This window comes from Ochotona curzoniae, unplaced genomic scaffold (genome assembly GCF_017591425.1).
Source record: "Ochotona curzoniae isolate NIBS_2020 unplaced genomic scaffold, NIBS_Ocur_1.0 contig_2210, whole genome shotgun sequence".
NCBI lineage: Eukaryota > Metazoa > Chordata > Mammalia > Lagomorpha > Ochotonidae > Ochotona > Ochotona curzoniae.
In genome coordinates, this window is record NW_024465369.1 from 24,311,978 (window position 1) to 24,325,707 (window position 13,730).

At 39.1% G+C, this 13,730-nt stretch overlaps 1 protein-coding gene across 8 annotated transcripts in view; it reads left to right on the top strand.

Moving 5' to 3' along the window:
• Positions 1–13,730, top strand: part of TANK (TRAF family member associated NFKB activator) — an 89,978-nt gene that overhangs the window by 6,628 nt on the left and 69,620 nt on the right. Inside the window, exon 1 of one of the 8 annotated variants that reach the window (XM_040971629.1) lies at positions 8,300–8,936. The exons of 4 other annotated variants lie outside the window; for them this stretch is intronic. The gene's annotated coding sequence lies outside the window, so the exon portion shown is untranslated. 3 more of the 8 variants (XM_040971635.1, XM_040971636.1, XM_040971633.1) reach the window with 3 other exon arrangements.

The following is a 13,730-nucleotide window of genomic DNA, read 5'->3' on the forward strand; positions in this document are numbered from 1 at the left end:
ATTTTGATTTTGTTGAGGAAAGTATCCTATAAATGCCTGTTAGGTCTAGTCAGTTATAGTATTACTTCAGTTGTTTATTCCTGCTTTGGTCTTGATTTTCTATTTATTATTAAAAATGATATAATGAAGTCTCCAATGATTATTGTATAATGTCTACTTCTCCCTTTAGTTCAATGAATGTTTACATATTTTAGGGATTAATAGTTTTGGCAGGTATACGTGTAAAACTGTTACATCTTCCTGATGAATAACTATTTTGTCTATATATAATGACTTTCTTTGCATCCCGTAACAGTTTTTTGTCTTAAAGTCTAATTTGTTTTTAATTTGTCTGTAACCATCCAACTGCCTTCTAGTTATTATTTTCCTGAAAAACAATTTTTCATCCTGTCACTTTCATCAACTTGTGTATTTCCATCCAAAGTAAGCTGTTTGTACACAGCATATAATCTGATTATCTGATCACACATAATTCATTCTGCCAAGTGTTGCCTTTTGATTGAAAAGGTTACTTTACATTTAAGGAGATTACTAATAAGGATTCACTTCAACTATCTTGCTATTTATTTTCTCCACGTCATTTTTTTAAGATTTATTTATTTGCATTGGAAAATCAGATATACAGAGGGGAGGAGACACAGACAGGAAGAGCTTCTGTCCATTGATTAACTTCCTAAAGGGCCATAACAGCCAGAACTGCACTAATCCAAAGCCAGGAGCCAGGAACCTCTTCTGAGTCTCCCATGCAGGTGCAGAGTCTCAAGGCCGTGGACAGTCCACTACTGCTTTCCAAGACCACAAGCAGGGAGCTGGATGGAAAGTGGGGCTAATGGGACATGAACCGGTACCCATACAAGATCCCAGCACATGCAAGGTGAGGATCTTAGCTACTAGGCTACCATGCCGAGCCCCATTTTCTCCATATCTTTTTCCATTTGTCTATTCTTAATTCCTCCATTACTGCATAATTTTGTGTATAACTGTTTCTTTCAATACTTAAGTATTTAATTTTTATCTATTTTTCTCAGCAGTTACCATTGATATTACAATTATCATTTTAAATTTATGATAACCTAATTTGAATTGATAGTTTCAGTAACATACAATACCTATACACTCATATGTAGTTTAATCCCCTTATATGCTATCACAAATTATCTTTATACATGGGTACTCATTAACATGGATTTATGAGTATAATTGTTTTAAGCATTTTTAGACTAGATAGGAAATAAGTTTCAGACCAAAAATTCATGCTTAGTTTTTTTCATAAAATACACTTTCCATTAACTTTTTAAATTACCACATACACCATTTTCCTGAATTAAAGTGGCTATTTTCCACAGGTATATTTAATACAACTGACTGAAAGCCCTTCGAAAAAGTACATATCCGGACTTTCTCATTGTGAACACTTTAAGTAATAATTATAACTACTTATGTAAATTTAAAAGTGTCTACATGTAGATCCATGCACTGAGTTGCAGGAATTTTATTTATTAGCCAGTACTAATTGATTCCACCTGTAGGCCAAACATGGTTTACATATTATTCCACTGTAAAAACAGAGGTAATCTTTGAGGCAAGCATAATTATTATCTACATGTGACAGATGAAAAAAAACAAAGTTTGGTTATGGTTAATAAATATTAACATATTAATGAGGCAATTTTAATACACAACTTTCAATCATACCAGCTTGCTTTAGTCTCTATTAAATTGAGCTTGTGAGGTCAATGAAAACATAGCCAGCCCTTCGAAGGGGCTGGCACTGTGACACAGCAGGTGAAGCTGTAGTTTCTGACAGCAGCATTCTTTATGAGAATGTAGGTTTGGGTCCTTCCTGCTAATTCAACTGGAAATACAGCAGAAGTTGGTGCAAGTACTTCTGCCCTTGCCTACCCTGTGGGAGAGCAGGGCAGCTTCAGTGTGGTTCAGACCCAGTATTTGGGGAGTGAACCTGGGGATGGCAGAGCAATCTCTATATATATCTTTCTTTTTGTAATGCTCTGCCTTTGAAATACATAAAGAATTATTTTAAATAATAAAACATAGGACTTTTTCTGATGAATACAAGTCTGTTTAACATCAGCTGTAATAATCATTCTAACTTCAAAAACATCGAAAGGTATCTAGGAATTTCAAACAGGATTCCTGTCATAAAGGGGAAAGGACAGGATAAATGGTAGTAACCTGAGAGAGGAATCATATAAGTCTTGCTTTACAATCAGTTGTGTGTTTTTTTCCCCCCAGAGACTTATTTTACCTGAAAGTCAGAAAGGAAGAAACAGAAAGAGCAATATTCCATCCACTGGTTCACTTCCCAGACAAGCACAATAAACAGAGCTGGGCAGGTCCAAAGCTGGGCACCAAAACCTTCTTCCAGACCTTGCACATAGGTGCACAGGCTCAAGGCTTTGGGCCATCCTCTGCTCCTTTCCCAGGCCACAAGCAAGGAGCTGAATCAAGAGTGCAGCAGATGGGACATAGACCACACCTATATGGGATGTTGGTGCCCCAGGCTGAGGACTAGCTTGCTATACCACAGCATCAGCCCCACAGAGGCAGATCTTTCAACAGATATGAACAAGACAACATGTTCTAATCTGAGGAGTCCTCATTAGCAAACATAAGGAAACTACAGAGGGAACATGTAAAATGTAGAAGCCCAGAAGACAGAGAACATTACTTTGGAAAGGGTAAGAAAACGCCTCATTCCAGGATTATCATGCCAATTTGAAGGGTGATAAATGGCACTGCGTGAGTTTAAGTGATTAGGGAACACAAAAACATTTAGAAATTGACGAGAGAGAAGGTAGGAAGAACAGTTCAGAAGGTACTATAGTAATTATGAACCAGCAGTGGCTTGAATAAGGAGTAGGAAAGGAGTAAGGGAAGGGCAGTGGGCACAGGAACAATAAGGACACAGCATACACATGCAAGAAAGAGCGCAGAGGAGCACTCACATGAGTATTTGATGTGGTGACTAACAAAATGTTGGGAACTATGATTTCTATATTTCTTCCACAGGGCAATGTTTTATTTCTTTATCAACACAAAAAGTTCCACACAAATTTTTCTATTTACAGTTATTTATCCGCATATATTAAAATCTGAAATAATATGTCTATCTTGATTATCTTAGAATGAGAACTTGCCATTTCTTTTTTCCACATATAGAAGATGAGAAAAAATAGTAAATTAGAATATTCTTTTACCTTTTTTAATTTTTAAATTATTTTTTATTTGAGAGACAGAAGGTTAGAAAGAGAAACAGACCGAGCCACCATCCACTCACTAGTTCACTCCCCAAATGCCTGAAAAACTGGAGTTGGGCTGGGGCTGGAGCCAGGAGCTAGGAACACAATACAGATATCCCACATGGCTGACAGAAACTCAATCACCGAAGCTGTCACTGCTGCCTTTCACGGTTTGTACTGGCAGGAGAAGGAGTCAGGAGCTTAAAGCAGGCATAAAATACAGGCACCCCAACACAGGATATGAAGGCTAGACTATATGATCGCTTCTTTAGCAGAACATTTTTATTGCCTACCACCTCTTTCCCAGCCTTTTAAGTTTTTGTTGCTAAAATCACTAAGTTTACAACACATACTTAAATTACTTATTAAACAAGTATAGCTTTTGGGTCAAGAAGTTCACATTGTTCTATACCTATTACTGAAAGAATTATTTCAAATGTTTTCTAGTATTTATTTTATATCAGGATTTCTTCATGACTTTTAAATTTGATTTCTTCTTGACTAGCCAAAATACATCTTTAATTGTTTCCAGGAAATGGGTGGTATGATTTCTGAACTGTGAGGTATTTTAAAATGTCTTTGTTTTCCTTTGATATGTGAATGGTAACTTGGGTGGGTATAAATTTTTTTAGGTCAAATCTTTCCCAGGAGACTAAAAATATTATTCTACTCAAGTTCTATAGTTTAATACTGAAGACAATTCTATTTTTATTCCCTTGCAAGTCAATCACTTTATTTCACCTGGATTCTTACTGAGCTTTTTCACATTTTATACACCACAGTCTCCCTTCCATTTCACATCCAGACATACGCCTTTCCAGTGTGCTTTCAGATTATCCTATACTTATCACCATTATAAGATAGTTAACCCACACTGTGTAGTAACTGCCTGCCTTTTGTGTGTGTGTGTGTGTCATCCACAACAAACTAATTTCTTGTAACATAGGTCTGCGTCTTTTTCTTCTTTCTGTCCCTTTTAGCAATCATTCATATAATAGTTAGTGAATAAATGAATGAACTAATACAACATTTAATATTGAAATTTTTATCCACCTAGGCCAAGATGTTTGGTCTCTTTTCAATTAGTATATTTCAAAACTCACACATCCACTTAATCTCTATAGAGAAGTTATTACAGTGGATCGAACCATTACAAATACCTTCCAACACATCTTTGGTTGATATTTCTGTTCCGTTTATGCCGATCTCCTTCATGAAGAAGCTCATGGAACAATCTTTGCATTGTTATCATCTGCTTGTTCTTTTCATTCACAGTTTTTTTTCTATATTTTACTTTGTTATTCTGCAGATCTTCTGCTTATGTATTGACTGATGAAAGGCAAAGTGACAGAAAAAGAGGCAGAGGGAAAGAGAAACAGAGAGAGGAACAGAGAGACTGAATGATTCTCTTTTCTAGTTCATTCCCTAAGTGTTCCCAACAGCTGGACCTAGTACAAGCTGAAGCCAAGAGCCAGGAACTCCTTCTATGTCTTCCACATGGGTAACAGGTACCAAGGCATTTGAGCTATTTTCTCTTGCCTCCCAGAACGTGCATTAACAAGAAGCTGGATTGGAAATGGAGGTTGGAGCCTCAATCTCATGAACAGCATGACACAGGACACTGGTGTCTTGGGCAGCAGCTTAAGTGTGCTATCCCCAGTGCCCGCCTAAATATTCTTCACTATTGATTGCATCCTTGATTATCTGGAAATAATAGTTTTACCATTCTATTTTCACAGCGTTAACTTATCCAACCTTGTTTTTACTTCTTTCTGCCTCCATGCCCCTCATTATTACAATTATTCTAATTTTTTTTGTCTTTGGTAACATTTTTTTTAATTATTTTGAATTTTTGAATCATGTGGTACAATTTTGTATAGACTGGGATTCCCCTCTCAACTACCACCCCCCGACAGATTTTTCCCCATTTTACTACAATGGTATAGTCCTTCATAAGGAATCACAATTCCATCAGAATCTTATTTAAGTGTACCCCGACATTGTTGGTACAATGTCAGACAGTTTAGCATCCCACTGTCTACACATTTCCAGCAGTTTCACTGGGAATCCATTTTCAATGGGAATCCATTGGAATTATTCTAATATCTTATATTTAAAGCAGATTGTTTCCATTAATCTCAGGTAAACCATTTTCCAAAGTGTTTGCTTTCTCTCCTTTTTGGACGTTCTCCTTTATGTAGCACAACCTGTCCTAAATGCCTAATTGCTGTTAAGTCCTCAATACACAAGCTGAGCTGGAAGACAAACATACTCAGTCCACAGCTACCTTTTTACTTGAAACTAGCATTTATCAACTTTGTCACTGTGGGTAGCTGTAGTAAGGTCCTTATCCTTATCACCTGTCATGTTACTATAAAGAAGAGAATTCCTGGTTCATCAGAAGCAATAATTAGTTCTTTCCTTGCTAGGAATAATATATGACAAATGAAGTCTCAAAAAAATCCATTTCTGCTCAGAGATCATCACATTCATCCACTTCCATTGGGTTTTGTTGGTATTCTCCAAATCATAATTCTAAATTGGGTAATAGAGTTACTAATTGGGGACTTTGGGGGAAAAGGGTTACAAAACACGGATTACATATGGGACTAACGTAACCGTTAGTTCACTGGGAGGCACCATGAGGTAGCTTCCTCACTATCCCTCAAACAGGCAGATTCACTTGCTTTCAAAACACAAAATACAAGTTCATTTCAAAACAACAGTTCTTGTAGCTAATGTAAAATCCTACCACATTATGACACTGAGCTGTCCTCCAGTAGTTTACAACTATCCCACATACAACGTATTTATACAGAATGCAAATATAATAATTTAAAGCTATAATTAGGTCACAAAATCTAGACTTTTTGATTATGGGTCCCTACTAAAGAGCTACTTTTCTACTAAGCATGTGCTCTACGTATCCCAAGGTTACAGCTACTCTGAAGTTAGCTTTGTGCAAATTAGGAAAAAGTACCTTTCTGAGAAGGTTCACGCTGAGCAGGACTCAGTGAATGAGCACAGCCTCAAATACACGATAGTCATGATTAGCAGGTGCCTCAAAAGGCTACTATGAGTTCTCGTATTTTTCAGATTTTTCATTGATATTTTACCTGGAGACTATAAGACAAAGAAAGCCAGTACAGCTACTATTTTAAATAAGATAAACAGATTCCATTAATCATGATATTTCAAAGATTTGCCTGAGATCACACATGATGCTCTAATTTGAAATGTTTATGCTGGTAAGTTTCCTGGTTTCTAGAATTATATTCAGAACTCACTGAAATACTGAGCAGTTATAAAAAGACCCCCAAAATTTTTAATAAGCTTGCAGTTCTCCATTTTTTATCCCATTCTACCCCAACATCAATGCTTGTTAGCTGAGATATTTAATAACCTAAATGAAGGAATATTAGGGAGAAATTACACAATTGTATCAAGGAATTATTCCTCAAATAAATGCCTCAGATCAATCCGCCAACCTCCACTAATCATGTTGTATATCAATGTAAAACATCTGATCACATTATAAGAAAAAGAAAATATTTGACACCATATTAATACAAAACTATTCTAAAATAATTCCACCAGTACTCATACATAATGCAGCCAGTTCTCTGCACTGTCACAATACCATGGAGGTGGAGAGAAAAATACATATTTAAGAACTATGTAAAAGTCATTTTTTGCCTCATTCAAAGTTTTCAGCACCTCAATATTTAAAAATGCCTATGCGTTCATTCAATTTTACATGTTGAGTGTATCATTACATTAGATCCTTCTAATCACATAAATACAAAGCAGCTCCTTCAGTCGGCATAAAATCAGTTATGGATAAATCGGACTTTACCAAAATTTAAAATTTTTGTTCGGCAAAAGACAGGAGAATAAAAGACACACCACCGACTCTGACAGAATTCTTGCAAAAGATACATCTGATAGAGCACCATTATCTAAATGACACAAATATCTCTAAAAACTCAACAATAACAAGCATCCCAATTGAAAAATCAGCAAAGGCCTTCCCTAAGAAGACACAGATGGCAAATAAGCAATGAAAAAAGTTCCACAACACGTGTCATCAGAAAAACACCAACTTCAACCACCATGAGATACCACTGCACATGTATGACAATGGCCACAATCCCGAGTATCGAAAACACCAAATGCTGGTGAAAATACCAAACAACAGGAATGCTCATTCATTGCTGCTGCTATAATCCAACAGTAAACTCATTAGGAAGGGAGTTTGGCAATTTCTTATCAAACTAAACCTATCATCCCAGCAATCACTCTCCTTGGTATTTATTCAAGGGAATTGAAAATATGTCCACGCAAAAACTTACACACCGCTGTTTATAGAGTGTTTTTTCATCACCTTCTGAGGAGGAATGCTGACCTCAGGGAAATCTGTGCAATGTTGGGGCAGAGGGATTGTGTGACAAACAGCTGGACTGTCCTTTTTCTCTCACCCCCTTTTTTTTCCCTTTGGTCAATCTGAAACTCTAGAATTGCTCTAAGGAGTGATACATTGTCATGCATAACTCATTACTTGTTAAAAAGCAAACTGCTCAAAATATTACGAGAAATATCTGTTAAAATTTTAACTACATGTTGGCTTTGTTTTTTTTAAAGTATCCTCAATACCCAAGGTAACTAGATAGAATCTACTGCTATTTGGCAAGTTTTTAAATCCTCTATCTGTTCTAAAGGAATGAGAAAATAAATGTCTACAGTTCATTAGTGAAGAGAATGGGTCAGCATTGTGGCACAGTGATTAAGCTGCTGCCTGCAGTGCCGGCATCCAATATGGGCACATGTTCAAGGGGAGTCTCAAACCTCAACTGTTGTGGTTATGAGAAACTGGGGCAGCCAGAACCTGGTCCTTTTGCTGTTAACAGAGAAAAGGTAGTTTTCTTTCAGCATCTACCCAAAATTTTTTACCTTGGAGAATGTCCAAGCATCGACAGGAAATGGGATAACTTGAAATACTTAATTCTTGGGAAGTTTTCTAAGTTCTACTCTCATTTGCCAATCACTGAACTTCAGAAAATACATTTTGTGAAAAGTATTACCAGCTGGGGGGTGGGGGGTGGGGGGAGTTTGCATGTGTGTATTTGTGTACACACAAGGGCGCTCGTCCCTGGGGTGTCTCTCAAGTCTACTGGAGTTTTATCACGGTAACGACGTTCACGAGAAGATGTATTGAAAATGTAGGTTCCTGGGCTTACCTCGGGTGTTCTGAGCGGGATTCTCTAGATTTGGTGGGTCACAGTACAGCGTAAAGCACTCCACGTGATTCTTGGGTACTCTAAGCTCACAGGGTGATGTGTTCCGTCTGATAATTGACTGCTTGGCATAAAATTCTAGCCAAGGCTCTCGAGTGACCTCTACAAAACGTGTCACTGCACTCGCACTCCGCCCCTCAGAGTTTTATTTTCTCCGCGTGAGGCGAGGCAAGCAGGCCGAGGCGGGGTTGCTCCGAGCCGGGCGGGGTTGGGCGGGGCTGGGCCAGCGGGCCGGCCTGGCCGGGGTGGAGGGGGAAGAGTTAATGGCTCCGCCAGCCGTCGCCGCCCTCTGAACTGGAACGGAAACCAACTTCCGGTAGGAGTCCCTCGGCCGGGCGCCGGCAGCCTGAGGCGTGAGCGAGCGTCGTGGACTCCCCGAACTGTAAGAAATTTTCGAGAACGAGTTGGTGTGTCCGAGTGCGTCAGGCGCGGCGAGCGTAGAAGTTCCCTGTGTGAGAGCCAGAGGGTCGCGCAGGCGCCGTGGCGGGGAGGGGGCCGGCGAGCGGCGTGGGGAGGCGGGCAGGCACGAGGGAGCCGCGGCCCGGAGCTCGCCCCGCTCGGCGGCGTCCGTGTCCCCCAGACAGCCCCCGTTCCCCGACGGCCGCGGGACCGCCCTCCTCGCCGAGCTCCTCCGGGGTCCCGGGAGAGCGGGGCCTGCGGGGTGAAGGGGAGGGGAGGACGCCGTTGGTGGCGCCCGGTGAAGGACCGGGGAAGGGGAGCGGGGCCGCCCCTCCCTCCCAGGACTAGTTAGTCTTTCGGAAACTTGACAGAGGGTTCTTTCTGTCGGTTTTTTTTTACCCCCCCCCCCCGAAGGGGTTGCACAATCCCGCTCCCTGCCTTCCCGTGAGCCTGTCATCACAGCTGTGGCAGTGAGAAGTTGGTCAACTTCCCCGGGGGTCGCGGAGGACGCAGCCGCAGAGGCTGCTTGGGCTGCAGATGGAGTCCCCCGGCCGGGGAGGGGAAGGGGAGCACTGGGGACGGTGCTCCCAGCTTTCTGAGTGCAGTGCACATCCCAGTTGGTGCCTTTTGACAAGCGTGAGAAGTGGTAGTAAAGGAAGCCCAGGCCGAGAATCGAGCTCTGTTTCCTGTTGAAAAAGTATTTTGTTCCCTTCTTTTTGGGGGCAGCACACCTTCAAATGCTATAGTGCCATGTAAGAAGCCGAAAGTGAAATCCTTCTAAGCCCCCCGTTTAACCACACGTAATCCTGGGCATTTTACATCCCTTTTATATGCCTGTGGTCAGGGTTATTTCATTTTCTTAGGCAAATTATGTGATCTGTATATCCAGTTCTGTGATCTGTGGGTTCGGATTTTAGATACTTATAGAATATATGTATATATATTCTATATATATATTCACATATATATGAAGTGTTGTCACATGTAGCTGTAGTTAATGTAGGTGTGGTGTACCCTTAGCTACATGTACCACTTTCATGTGCCTTATTCATGTATTGTTCAATTAAAATGAAGGGAAAATCATTAGAACAGTTGAGGTGAGTGCAAATGCATGACCCAGAGCTGATTTCTAAGGAATACAAACCTTGTAGAAACCTGCAGTTTTGCTCACGATAGCTTACGGTCAATGGCTTACCTAAATAAATTACCTAAATATTCAGTAATTTTTTCATTTCTCTTTAGTACACAGATACGTTCGTTATTTGTGAAGTGTGTGGCAAATATTTTCCAGAACTTTTGGTTTCAGCCTTTGGTTTCTCCCCGTCTCTCCTTCTCTCTGTAAATCTACCTTTCCAAATAAAAACAAATAAACAAACAAAAACTTCTGACAGTTACTTAACAAATTGAAGTTCGAAACCCTGAAAATATTGAAAACTGCTCTACTGAGCACCAGAATAGGCACCATCAGGACATTTTGCCATAGGATGCGACTTGTGGGTCCTGTGCTACGGCTCAGTGGCTAATTCCTCACCTCGTTCGTGCCAGGATCCTGTGAGGGTATAAGTTCCAGCTGCCCTACTTCCCATCCAGCTCCCTTCTTTCCTTCTCTCTATAAATCTGCCTTTCCAATAAAAATAATAAATGTTTTTTTTAAAGTGACAGTAAGTAAAACAAAAACAAAACAGTGACTTGCTGTAAGAATAGAAGATAGGAACTTAGGTTCCTTCAATTTAGACTTTATTGTTTTAAATTGCTTAAAGAAAATTTGTTGGAAACTACCAGCAAATCAAAATCAACTGTTATTGATTGTGAAATATTTATATGGCTTTACTGTTAAGTGGCTAGGTGCAACTATTAAATGGCATTTAATATAATATAATTTCATGACCTGTATTTGGTATCCCTGAACTACAAATGCCTTTCTCTTGGTACTTGATGATCTTCAAACATATATATTATTTTCTTTCAAATAAACATTAAAGTTTCACAGAACCTGAGAGTTTGTAATATGTGTTCCTTCTTCTCATACAGATCCTCCCACTGCTCATTTTCTTTCCCTCTCTACTAAATATAGGAGGTTTTTCTCTTCTGGTACCCTCATCCATAAATATTTCTTTTATTATTTATTTGTTTATTTGAAAAGCAGAATTAACAGAGAAAGGAACAGAGATCTTCCACCTGCTAGTTTAGTTAACAAGAATCTGCAACAGCCAGGTCTAGGCAAGACCAAAGCCAGAAGCCTGGAAATAATGTCTGGGTCTCTCATGTGAGTGGCAGGGACACAAGTGTTTGCGTCAACTGCTGCTGCTTTCCCAGAACATTAGCAGTGAGTTGAATGGGAAGTGGAATTGCTGGGTCTCAAACTAGTGCTCATGTGGGATCTCCACATTACAAGAGATTTAACATGCTGAACTGTGTCACCAGTTTCTAAGTGTGTCTGCAGAGCCCACTTTGATTTGTAAAATTTATTTTAAATATTAACAATTTAAGGGGTTTTTCATTTATATTTTATGTGAAAAGCAGAGAGACAAAAAAAAGATCTTCCATATACTTGTTGGCTTAGGAGGCCAAAACCAGCTGGGACTGGGCCAGGCCAGAGCCAAAAGGCTGGAACTTAATCAGGGTCTTCTACGTTGGTGGCAGGGACCCAAGTGCTAACCCATCATCTGCTGCCTTACCGAAATGTGTATTAGCAGGAAACTGAATCCAAAGTAAAACTGCAACTCGAACCAGGCACTGTGATATGGAATGTGGATGGAATCTGGTCATCCCAAGTATTGTGTTACCACTGTGTGGAATACCTGCCCTTTAGCCATCTTTAACTTGTGCACCTTTATCTCCAGATTATAACATGGGCCCTACTTAGAGGATATCTCTTAAAGATCGTTCATGTATCTGAGCCCATGTACCTGAATAATGCTATGTCTGTGTTTACCTCAAGGAATAGAATGTCACATGCCCATTTTCCTTTATGGTGTCATGCTGTTTAATTACAAACTTGAACCCATAGCAGGTGCTGAACAGTCTGAAGGAAAGAAGTCTAAAATGCACACAGTGTTTCAGAGTGATGAATTGCATACATCATGGTGGCTATGCCATAAGGCCTAGGTGTATAGTAGATATGTAGGTAGAAATGTGATACCTAGAACGTTTTTGTAAGTATATCCAGTTTTACACAGTGACCGAATCATCTGACAATACATTTCATTAAACATGTTTCTGTTGAATGTATATACTAGAGAAAAAAAAAGAAGTGGGAACAAAACAGACTCTTATGGGTGTGGTCTTTCACAGAGAAGTCTTCAAACTTTTCTTCTACGATAACAGTTTTACTACTTTCTAACATTCAAAATGGAGACTCAACTGAAGAGGCTTAGGATTAGTTAGTGGAGTTATCTCACTTTGTTTACCGTGATACAGTTGGCTAACAAACTTATGGAAGAAATATGAAATTGAAATTCCTATAAGAATTTAGAAACAGGTACAGTAAAATGTGCTGTGGATACACCAATAGCTGAAGTTTACATCCTGGGAAATGAGACTAGAAACGGAAGAATTTGGCTTCTTGCATTCCATAACTCTAAAAATAGAAAAGGATCATGGGTAAATATCAGGAATAACAGGTCTGTTCCATTTCCTTTTTTCAGGTAAGAAAAACACATATTTTTAGTGCCGTTAGAAGTAATCTTTAACCATCCACAAAGGATGTCTAGTCTGTGTCTAGATGCTGTTATGGACTGCTTGTCTTCCTTCTGCCCTTGAGGCTTTCTGTGAGTGAAGTGGTGAACAACTGAGCTGACTCAGAAAATAAAGGCTGTGTCTTTTTGGGAATAGGTAGAAGAGGATATTTAGAGAGTGCTGAGACTTTATTTTGAATAATGGGAACAAAATACAATAAAACTGAAGATTGAATAGTGACGATATTACATATTATTTAGAGATACAAAGATACATACAAAGAAGACTCGGCCAAAAAAAGTTGTTGCCAGGTGAAACAGGAATTGGTGAGGGAAGAGTAGAGAACAGCTGTTTTTCTTAAGTCATATATTGCCATCTAATTTATTCAGATGGCAGCTTTGATAAAAATAAAATAGAAACTATATTAAAGGGAAAAAGCTAAAGATTGTCATTTAGCATCAGTGCTACCTGAATTCATCTGATTCTTCTAGAAATTTCTTAACTCTGTATACTTTGGTAATTTTACTGTTTTGTAGCTCAGTTTCCTCATCTCTAAAGGGAAGAAAACATGTTCTTGCAGAAGGAAGAGTTAAAATAAGATGGTTTGTGTAAGAATGCCTGAGAAGTAGGTGTCAGCTCTACCCTTGTCCCAGTGTTGCCCAGGAGGAAGTAGGAAGCACCTCCTTCGTTTCTGGGATACTTGCCATTCAAACAGAATACAGATTGTCCTTCTTGCCATTGGCTCTGTTGCCTCTGTGAATTACAGGCGTGTCATTCAGATTTGTGAACTCTGTGGATATTGAAAAGGTAAATAAAATTGGGATGAATATTGATAGAAACATGATCTTAAAAGGTCATTGCTGCTTGGTGGGAGAAGGTTTGTGGTCATATTTAAATTTTACAATAAGAATACCATTAGTAGAGAAAACATTTTCATAAATACAGAAGAGTTACAGGCATTTCATAGAATCAAGATCAATAAACTATTGTTTCTCTGGGCCATCTGCCAAAGTATCAAAATATCTTTTCCTCTTTTTTTTTTTTTTAAGAAGCAATCTTCTACCTTAGCAACTGCTATTTTTGTTTCTCAACTCTATAC